Source organism: Callorhinus ursinus, unplaced genomic scaffold (assembly GCF_003265705.2).
Source record: "Callorhinus ursinus isolate GAN/ISIS: 27379988/994484 unplaced genomic scaffold, GSC_fseal_2.0 scaffold828, whole genome shotgun sequence".
Taxonomy (NCBI): domain Eukaryota; kingdom Metazoa; phylum Chordata; class Mammalia; order Carnivora; family Otariidae; genus Callorhinus; species Callorhinus ursinus.
The window spans coordinates 4,932-16,111 of NW_027397883.1; the positions used below are offsets into that span (position 1 = coordinate 4,932).

The 11,180-nt window shown below is 55.4% G+C and overlaps 1 pseudogene; it reads left to right on the forward strand.

The window, feature by feature from the left end:
- Window positions 1–488: 488 nt before the first annotated feature.
- LOC141372083 (uncharacterized) lies at window positions 489–2,536 on the forward strand (annotated as a pseudogene).
- Window positions 2,537–11,180: the final 8,644 nt, after the last annotated feature.

The following is an 11,180-nucleotide window of genomic DNA, read 5'->3' on the forward strand; positions in this document are numbered from 1 at the left end:
ATGCACCAGCCCTTGTGATAGCAGGCACGGAACATGTGTAGTGGTCCTACCCCTGATGGCGTCCCTAGAAGTAGAAGCCAGAATAAACCGATGTGCAGGTGGGGAGCCTGTGGAGGTCCTGAGAGGCACGGGGTCTGTCCAGGTTCACAGCCCTGTGCACGCGCAGGAGCCCGCTCTGAACCCAGCTCTGTGCCCTCACGGTGGGGACACCGGCTGCACCCAGGCCTCCCCGGGGGCTGTGGGTGGGCTGTGTGGGTGTCACTGTATGGATGGGGCATGGGGGGAGTGTGAGCATTGAGCAGCGGTGGAGGGGGGCCCTCGGGGGGCTCTTGTGTGAGGAGGAAGTTGGGTAAGGGGACCCAAAGCAGTGGTGAACTCACTTTCCTGACAACAGAGCCCAACAGAATTTGGAACCCGAGTAACCAGGCAACCACATTCCACAGACAGCCCCCTGCCCAGCTCATTTCGTTGGAGATCCTCAAACCACGATGTTCACATGCTGCCTGACGAGGTCTAGAGGCTGGAAACAGAAGAAAGTGTGCCCTGCAGACGCTGTCCCCCGCTGGGGATTTCACGTCAGGGCTCCCCACCGCCTGTGGCCATTTGGCCGAAGCACAGAAAGGTAACACCTGGAGGCCCAGAGCCGGCTACACAGCCCCACTTGCTCCGATCTGACCTGTGTAGCCCCAGGTGCCCTCTGTGTGTGTGTGTGTGTGTGTCTGTGTGTGTGTGTGTGTGTGTGCGTGTGTGTGTAAGTGTGTATGTGTGTTGATGGGGGTGTGTGTCTTTGTGAGTGTGCGTGTGTGTGTGAGTGTGTGTGTATGAGTATGTGCGTGTGTGTGTCTGTGAGTGTGTGCGTGTGTGTCTGTGTCTGTATGTGTGTGCGTGTGCACGTGTGTGGATGGGGGTGTGTGTCTGTGCGTGTGTGTATGTGTCTGTGTGTGAGTGTGTGCGTGTGTGTGACTGTGTGTGTAAAGTGGGGTCATGGGGGTGGGGCCACCCCGAGCAGGGGCATGCTGATGAGGGTCACATATCCAGTGGGCAGGTCATGTTCAAGTTTAAGCCTGGCTGTGTGGGATGGGGTGTGTGGGCGCTGCTCCTTCTGCCCAAGGTTTATCCTGAGAGCCCTGCAGGGATGGGTCACTGCATCCTGGGTGCAGGGCTGTGCACGCACAGGTGTGTGTCTGATCTGGGAGCAGCAGGGGGACCGGGCAGGAGGACAGTGTGGATCCGGGCAGAGCTGTGATGCCTCGGGGTCAGCTACCGGTCCCTGTCTTTGCAGAAGGCCACGGAGGACATGGAGAGGCAGCTGGCGGTCATGCCCTCCTCCCTGTCAGAGGGGTTGACCCCACACATATCCCGAGAAACAGGTGCTGGGAATTGCCAGGCAAGACCTCTGACACCACATGGACCACTTCCCAGGTCGTTGTTCAACGGACAGTGGTCCAGGAGCCGGAGCCCACGGAGGCCAAGGCCGAGGGTGAGAAGCCTGGGGCTGGGTGATTTTGGTGTGTGGGGACGGGTCGGTGCGGCCCCTCCAGAGGCTGGTGTAGGGCCAGGAAAAATGACTGGGCACAGAGCACCCAGCGGGTAGACTGCAGTTGGGGAGACGTCCCTGTGAGGGTTCCTTCCCGGCTGTGGCTTCTCTGGGAGGCTTTGGGCTGGGCTCTGTCTCTGCAAAAGTCCACGGAGAGTAAGCACGTGGGTGAACTTTTCTCCTCTCACAGATGCTCCACCACCTGAGGAGCTAGTGCCGGCTCTGGAGGGACAGGTAGTGCCTGCAGTGACTTCAGGAGGAGATCAGGAGCCGGCAGGTGACCCCGCACCTGCCCACGGAGAGCCTGGCGCTGTCCAGGAAGAAAAGGCACCTGCTCTTGCCCTAGCCCCTGCCCCTGCTACAGTTCCTGCCACACCCCCTTCCCCCACACCAGCCCCTTCCCCTGCCTCGGACCCAGATCCTGACCCTGCTCCTGCGACTTCCCTTACCCCTGCCTCTGCCCCTGCTTGTGCCCCTGCCCCTGCCCCTGCCCCTGTTCCTGCCCCTGCCTCTGCCAGAGCCACTGTCCTTGACCCAGATCCAACCCTTGCTCCTGCCCCTGTCCGTAATCCTGCCAGAGACACTGCCCCTTCCCCTGCCCCTGCCAGTGGTCCCGTTCCTGCCCCTGACCCAGATCCTGTCCCTGCTCCTGCCCTGGATCCTGCACCAGCCCCTACTGCTGACCCTGTGCCTCCCCTTGGCCCTGCCCCTGATCTTACCTCTGTCCCTGCCCCTTTCCCTGCCCCTATCCTGAGCCCTGCCCTACCTCTGCTCCTGCAGGGCTCCCACAGCCACATCCAGAGCCCACAACCCTGCAGGGAGAGCTCCTTGTACAATCACCCTTAGTTCCATCGCCCGAACCCGAGACCCCGCCCGATTGTTTCATCCCCTCCCCCTGTGTTCTTTCTCTCTGGTACATATTAACTGTTATTTTATCCTTCCATGTCCTATATACTGTTTATTATTTGTTTTAAATAAAATTACTTGTTTTCAATTGAACACTTCAGGAGCATTAAGTACATGCCCAACACTGTGCCACCAAACCCCAGAACATTGCTGCAGAATATTTCATTCCCCAAAGGAGTCCCCGAAACAGAAGCCCTACCTGCCCATTTCTCCTCCAGCCCAGACCCCGGCAACTCCTAAGCTGTTTTCTCTCTCTGTTCCTTTACCTATTCCTGATGTTTCTGTAAGTGGAATCACGCAATAGGGGCCTTTGTGTCTGCCCTCCTATTTTCAAAAGGGACTCGTTTTCTTCTGTGTTTGTTTGTCATAAGTTTCCCTTATTTGATATCGAAATCCCCGATGGATGACACATCAGATGTAATCATAGAGGCCACTTTAGGAATTATGGGCACAATCTCGGGGCCTAGACCCCTGGTCCTGCTGGGACACCACAGCCTGACCCCAGACAGGACAGGGCTGGTTCCTCCTGGGACCCACACAGAAACCAGGGAAATGCAGAAAGCTGGAAGGCACACCACAAAGGGCAAACCATTGCTCACAACCCAAGGCCAGAGAAAGGTTTCCCATGCCTCTGGTCCAAATAATACACCAAGTCCCTGGGTTCCACAGGGACACCAAACGCATGCAAGTCCAAGGGGGGAAGACAGGCACGTGGGGAGTCAGAGTTGCGGGAGCTCCCGGGGAGGGACTCTGGCATAGGAAACCCTATGGAGATAGCGCTGGTCACCCTCAGACTGGCAGGTGTCTTCTCTGGAGACCAGCATCCCTGGGGAGAACGTGAAGAAGGGGAGACCCCCAGCAGGTACCCTGGAAAGAAGGGTGACAGGCACCCCTGTCTGGGAGAACAGTGAGCAGCACCCATACCAGGCCGCAGTTGCACCCATCACCTACTGTGTTCAGCCTTGGACCCACCCCCGGAAACTCTGGCTCGGTTTTTCACAGATGTGTTTTCAGGAGTGTTCCTCACAGCCGTGGTGGAGAGAGCAGGGAATACAACAACACTAATGCACAAGGAGATGGATGGGATCCACAGTCCCAGTGCTCATGATAGAAGATAGTGTCCTGTAGGCACTGTCACATTTTTATTCGGGGCACAGGATCTAGGAAGCCCCTCCTGAGACCCCTCCTGCCACCCTGTTCCTGGGAACATTCAGAATTGGAGGAGGAGGAGGTGGAGCGGATCCAGGATAACAGAGGGCCAAGAAGAAGGAAGGTCAGCCCTGGGAGGACCTGAACCACCATCCAGGGCCCGGGCTGTGGTGCCCTCGGACCTCACCCCAAATGAGGGCTCCTGATGGGTGGACCCAACTTCTCTGGTTTCCCTCCCTCCCTCCCTCTCACTCCCTCCCTCCTTCCCCCATTCCTCCCTCATTCAGCAGAAGATCTGGGGTCCCTGCTGTGTCCTGAGCACTGGGGCTTCATCAGTGAGCACCCCGAACCCACATGGTCATGTCCACTGTGGGAGGTGACAGGGGTCAGTCCTCAGGGCTAGGAGTGCTGATGAGCACCAAGAATCTCTTCCTGACAACAGAGGCCAGTTGCACAAAGAAAAGAATGGAGAGACCCATGCTTAGGACTTCCTCTAGAAAAATCTAGTCCTGAAAAGTGATGAACAGTAAGTATAACCTAGACTTCCTGCAATGTGAGTTCTAGTGGCAGGTATGCACTGATTCCTAGAACCAACAAAGTAAATTAGCCAGTGTCAACTGGGGTGTTGTGACCCAACATTTCTGACCAAATGAAAGCATTTCAGCCAACATCTCCAGGGCTACCGAGTTTTCCCAAGGGTCTCTGCGATCCTCTGATCCTTCCATCAACCTCCTTGGGAAGCTCTGTCTTGTCTTACTTGTCTCCTGCCTCTTCTGGGACCCGTCTATGGCCTCCTCGACAGGCCCACCCCCACCAGGACTCCCCTGCCAGGACTCCCTGTGCCCCGTGGCCTGGCGCCCGCATCCCCTGGAGGTCCTGTGAGCCAGGTGCATTGTGCAAATCCTGTGCACTCCTTCTGGGGTCACCGGGCATCTCCCTTGCAGCAGCCTGCATCTTCCTGCACTGGGTCTCCTCTGAGCAGTCTGTGAGGCTGGACTGTGCCCACATCATGGGCACAGAAGCAAGATTCCAGTAGTTTCAGACGACCTGTTCCCAGTCCCAGGGTGTGGAGCCTGGGCCAAGGATGTTCAGCAAGCAGAGGAGGTCTTGGGCCCAGGGAGCCTGAGGGAGGACGTGGCACAGTGAGCCTGCAGGAGAGTGAGCACCATGGGAGCCTGGCGCTCTGGCCTGATGGGAGACCACGTCCCAACCTCACTGGCTTTGTCTCCAGGGCTGGAGGTCGTCAGGGTATACACCCTCCGAGGCTGCAGGCTGGCAGTGGCTGGCAGGAGAGGAGGCACCTGGTGCAGGAGAGAGGCCTCGGCAGAGAGGAGGGGGCAGGCACTCCCCCATCGGCAGGTGCCCTGGGGCGGGCTGAGGGGGCATCTGCAGACAGAAGTGCCTGCAGCTGGGGTCTTCACACAGACCCACTCCTCAGGCTGAGCACATGCTTGTCTGGATGGTATTTGTCCCCCAAATACAAAGTCTGACCCAGGACCCCCCCAAGCCCCGACTCCCAATCATTTGTACTCAGCTCAAGTGACAAGAAATGCCCAATAGTTTAGGTGGTGTTGGGTGCACAGGGACATTTGTTTTTCTGGCCCGTGCCGTAAGGTTGCTGGCATTTTAAAGATCTCAGGGCTTTGATTCAAAATTTGTAGGATGCCGGGAACCCCAGACAGCTTTCTGGAAACCTTCTTCTGGGCCTTGCAGCCCTCCCATCCCCCCAGCGCTGCTCAGAATCCCTCCAGGTCACAGACCCACAGTCTTGGGAACTCAGATGGCCCAGACGATGTGCCTTCAAGAAGCGATTCCGGTGGGGCAGCAGGACACACTGCAGATTCCAGCAAATTCGCCTCCCAGAAACTGAGGGTACTGCTGGACGAGCTGTCTGAAAACAACCAGCTCAGGGTTCCAGGAAGATACCAGAGGCACAGGAGTAACTGAGGAACATCTGAAGTTCAGGTAGGGGTAGTCAGAGCTTCCAGACCCTTCTTCCTTAAGCTCCTCATTCCTCAGCCTTTCTTCCGGTGATTCTGCTTGGTTTCTATTTGCCCCAAATATTATCCATTGCCTTAGGCAGCAGAGATTCTCGTATGCCTTTAAATGTTTTGGACATTGAATGTCCTCCAGTAGCCACTTCACTACCGGGAGAGTTGGTAACAAGCAAGAAGTCCCAGAGGACTCCAAGGGTCTGGACTTGGTGTTTCCCTCTCCCGAGATGGGGACACCTTTGGGAGGTGCAGGTGGTCAGCTGGGGGAGGAGGGCCGGCACCTGACTTGGACAGATGGGGGTAGGTGAGGCCCGAGGCTCCCGGGGTATGTGCCTGGCATCCAGACTGAACAGCTCTTCAAAGCTGCAGACCGGCTGGGAACATCATCAGCCTGAGGAGGAAGGTGAGGTGAGCAGATGGGACTGAGGAAGTTCGGCTCAGACAGGAGAGGGCGGAGCCACAGTTTTGGGGGGAAAGTGGGTCAGGTTCAGGCTCACAGGGACAGACCTTGAGGCCATTATGCCATGTGAAATAAGCCAGGCCCTAAAGGGCCGACACCGGAGGACACCACTTGGGAGGGATGGAGAACACTCCCATTCACAGAGGTGGAAGGAGCTGCTGGGTGCCAGGGCTGGGGAAGGGGAATGGGGGGTTAGGGTCTCGTGGGTAAAAGTTCATTTTGGGATGATGAAAGTATGGCAATGGATGGAGGTGGCAGGTGCAGAACAGTGAATGTACTTATTGCCACTGAATTGTACGTTGAAATGTGCTTCACAGTATCAGTTGTATGTCCATTATACCAATAGGAAAATAATGAGTCAGGGGGATGGAGCCATCATGAGTCCCTGGAGGGCCCAGGAGCAGGGAGCCTGTATCTTAGTTCTCGCTCTCACGCTCTGCCCCTTGTTTGGTGACTGAGGTCACAGTAGGCACTCAGTAAATGCTTGCTAAGACACAGTGCAAGCAGATGGTCCAGAGAGAGTGCACAAGTGCAAACCCATCGGTGGGCACTGAGGAATTCTAAGGGGACGCACATCTAGACGGAGCGAGTGCCCACATTTCACAAACACCGGTGCAGAAATAGCCATTTAAAACCAAGGCAGGAACCATAAACAACCCAGAGGGCTCCGTGCTCCTGGAGGCCAAGCTAGTGGCCATGACCAAGGCCGCTGGTGGTCAAGGGCCTGTGGGTCTGAGAGGTAGCTCAGTGCAACCCTGAACCTGAAGCCCCATGTCCACGGTGAGGTGTAAGTACTGGGAGGGAAGACCTGGCCAGGGCCCATTCTGGCTCCATGGTTGCTACAGGGCTGCTCCCAGCCCCACCAGTCGGTGTCTGTTTAGAACCAGGGAGAAAATCTTTTCCCTCAATTCTTCTTTTTAAAGATGATTGCTCAGCATTGACACAGAAAAACATCCAACATAAAACTAGAGCCGTTCACAGCTGCAAATGGCCCAGAAGTGATCAAAATACGGTGATCAAAAAGAAAGGAACTTATGCCCCCAGGCAGGCCTCCTATGCGCAGGGGTGGCCGGGGTGCTGGTGTGCCTGTGCAAGCGGTGCTGGGCTCCACAGTTTCCCTCAAGGGCACAGAAGTAAGAACCTCCTCTGACGGCTCTGCTCAAGGCAGCACCCCCTGATGGAGACGGGTCAGCCCCTCATGAGTTCCGGGTATCCTAGTGATTCTTGGGCACGGCACAAATCTCAGCTTCTTCATGACCCAGGGAATGATGGGGGGCCACCCCTGCAGCCTCAGGTCCCGCAGGTCATCTGGGGCCAGCCCAGCAGCTTCGGGTGATGCGGGTACTCCTGGGGACAGCCCTGCAGCCTCAGGTCCCTCATGGCCTCCGGGGACAGTCCCTCATGAGTTCTGTGTGTCCTGGTGATTCTTGGGCACAGCCACAAATCTCAGCTTCTTCATGACCCGGGGAATGATGGGGGTCTAGCCCAGCAGCCTTGGGTCCTGTAGGTCCTCTGGGGCCAGCCTAGCAGCTCCGGGTGCTGCGGGCCCTCCAGGGGACAGACCTGCAGCCTCAGGTCCCTCATGGCCTCCGGGGACAGCCCCTCATGAGTTCTTTGTGTCCTGCCGATTCTTGGGCACAGCCATGAATCACAGCTTCTTCATGACCCATGGAAAGATGGGGGGACAGCCCTGAAACCTCAGGTCCCGCCTGGCCTCCGGCGCAGGCCCTCATGAGTTCTGGGTGTCCTGGTGATTCTTGGGCATGGCCCGAATCTCAGATTCTTCATGACCAGGGCCAGCCCAGCAGCCGTGAGTCCCACAGATCCTCTGGGGCCAGTCCCTCATGAGTTCTGTGTGTCCTGTTGATTGTTGGGCACAGCCTGAATCTCAGCTTCTTCATTACCAGGGCCATTTCAGCCGCTGAGCGTCCCACAGGTCCTCCAGGGATAGCCCGGGAGCCTTAGGTCCCACATGGCCTCCGGGGACAGCCCCTCATGAGTTCTGCGTTCCCTGGTGATTCTTGGGCATGGCCCAAATCTCAGCTTCTTCATGATAGGAGCAGCCCAGCAGCTGCAGGTCCCAAAGATCCTCTGGGAATAGCACCTTGGTGGGTGGTTCAGCAGGTACCTGTTCGGGTGGCTCTTGTCGTGCCACATGTCCTCCATCCCATTGGCCAGGTCAACTCCCATCACCTGGTGATTGGCCAAGGTCATTCAGTGAACCTCCACCACCGACCCCCAAAAAACACCTGCACGTAGTCAATGATGCCCTGGTCCCTCGGGATGTGGGCCTAGGACTGTGGCCGCCACTCATAGCTGAACTCTTCACGGGCCACCCTGTAGAAATTGGGGTAAAGGGTGCCAAAGAGGGGGAACAGGACCTCCATACCCACGTGGTCACAGAACTTCAGGTCTGCGTCCATGCACACCAAGTCATCCAACTCATGTTGGAAGTGCTGTTCCCAGAAGCGGCTGATCAGCACCACGCACTGCATGGACACATCCTGCCAGTGCGGGGGGCCACAGACCTCAAGGACCACCACCCTCTGACCCTGCCAGAGGGGCACACAGGCCTGGCAGCCGGCTGGTCAGTGAAGACCTAGGAGGTGACTCTTTTTCCCACCATGAGATGTGACCCTGTGTCACACCATGAGGAGCTTCTCCGCCATCTGCACGAATAGCTCCAGGAAGACCACATAGCTACAGTGGCAATAGAGAGGGTGGGACAAGGGTCACTGCCGGAGGCTGGCAGCAGGACCCCAAAGCTGGGGGCTGTGCACGTGTGCACCTTCTCCAAGGCGGCAGGCCCTGGGCTGCTTTGAGCAACAGCCACTCTCCCAGCCTGTCCTGAGCAAATCTGCCCATGAGCCCTCCCTAACTTCTGCTCCCAGAGATGGGGGCCATCAGCACCCCATCTTATAAAAGGAAGCCTAAGGCTTAGGAGTTTGGAAACCTGTGCAGTCCCACAGCATCCTGGAGCCGGGAACACTCTCTCTGTGCTGAACTCATGGGCAAACCCACTGGTCCTGTCCCCACCTGCCAGGAGTTGAGCACCTTGGGGCACAGCCTTGTTTCTGTGCCCTACAGACTTGATAGAACCAGCAGAGCCAGCCATCTGCCCCATTTTCTTTTGAGTGGAATGTTGCTGGGCCCCACAAAGCTGTCTCCACCTCCTGTAGGGTCCTCCCTTGAAGGTTCCTGGGCATCCTGCTAATGAGGTCCTCAGTAAACCACTGGTATTCCGAGGAGGGTTCACCCTAGAACTCCCCCAGGTCAGGTCCAGCCCATGGGCAGGGAAGGGGAAGGAGGACCTCTGGAAGAAGATGGGTCTTGCTTAGGCCCTAGCTTTAATCCACGGTTGTAAGCTTCCGGGTCCAGGTCTACATCTCCCCGGCCCTACGAATTTGGGAGTCTTGTCCAACAGCCTCACATGGCTGGTCCCCCTTTGATGGTACTACCTGTTCCACACCATGTGGAAAGCAGCTCCCTATCACCAGACAAGTGTGGTGAAACCCTCTGAAACTGATTTTTTTGTGCAGACACCAAGGCTACTTCCCTGTGCCTGCCTCATACCTAGCAGGTTAGTAAACTGCTCACAAAGGGAAGGCAGGCACTGCATTTAAATAGGGGAGAAGCACACACACCCAGCAGGCGTGAGTCAGAACATCTGGGGGCCTATCCAGGCCCAGCCAATGGGGAAACAAGCCAAACATGAAGCAGAGTGAGGGGGGCGTGAGTGCCCATGGCAGAGGGCACAGCCAACGGAAAGGCTTGGAGTCAAGCCTGAGGCACATGGGGGACAATCACTCCCCGGGGTGGCCCACAGAAAGGCAGGCAACGGTGGGAGAGGTGAGGCTGAAAAGGACAGGCAGGAGGGGTGCAGAACACAGAGAGGCCCAAAGTTTATGTTCCGGAAAGATCACACTGGTTACAGGAGGAGAATGAGTTCTGTGCTGAAGAGGACAGGGAGACACTAATCCTAACCCAACCCTAACCCTAACCGCTAACCCCTAACCCCTATCCTAACCACTAATACCAACCCCAATGAAATCATCACAAAATCAGCAAAATACATCCCCATACCTTTCTTAAAAGAGATGTAAGAAGCCAGACCAAAAAAATTGCAAACCCGAGAGCTCATAAATATATTGGGCACCATAAGCAAGTGACTCTTCACAAACACCTCAAAGTTAATTCTATATAGTGAAACCAAGCAATGTTATACACTGTAATGAATTTTTAAATAAAAACATGTGGTCATATGAATTGATGGAGAAATGCTTCTAACCAAAGTCCAATATCCGTTGCTGACATAAACACTCATGAAAGAAGGAATAAGGGGTAATTTTTTTCAATAAATCTCTAGCAAACACTATGCTCAAGTTGGAAGATTGACAGCTCTACTCTGAAGTCAGGAACAAGGACAAGATGCTGGTTTTCACAGGACAGCTACTGTATGATTCCACTTACATGAAGTATCCTGAGACACAAAGTAGAATCTGGCTCCAGGGGCCGAGGGGAAGGGGGATGGGGAGCTGGTGTCTCCTGCATACAGAGTCCCCCTCGGGGAGAAGGAAAAGGTCTGGAGAATCACGTACCACCGTGGGAACTCAGCTAAGGCCAGAGAACTATGTACCTGAAATGTTTTAAGTGGTCAATGTTATTACATTTAATCACAGAGAAAAAAATGAATGAGGGACTGATGCTTGTCATAATGTTGACAGACATTGAAAACAGCCTCAGTGAGAGAAGCCAGACAGAAAGTCCACTCAGATTGGGGCCATCTGTGCTCCTTAAAGCCATCAGAGTTGTGCAAATAAGGGAAAATCTCAGGAGCGGTTCCAGGAAAAAAAAAAAAAAAACTGGATCCGAATGGAAAAGGACATTTCAGACTGTAGGGCAGGTGACAGTTGAAGTGGGCCTGGGGTCTGAGTTAAAATGTGGAAAATGGGATGAATTCCTCATTCAGGGTTATGTGGTGGTTCTGCGGGACAGTGTCGCTGTTTGGGGTAAAACGCAGTGAAGTATTCATGTGAAGTGGTAAATGTAGTATGGAAACAATAGATGGAGGATCTGAGTGTGGAGATAAAGTATATTTGTGCTGCTGTGACAAGTTTAGTGCACTTTAAAATCA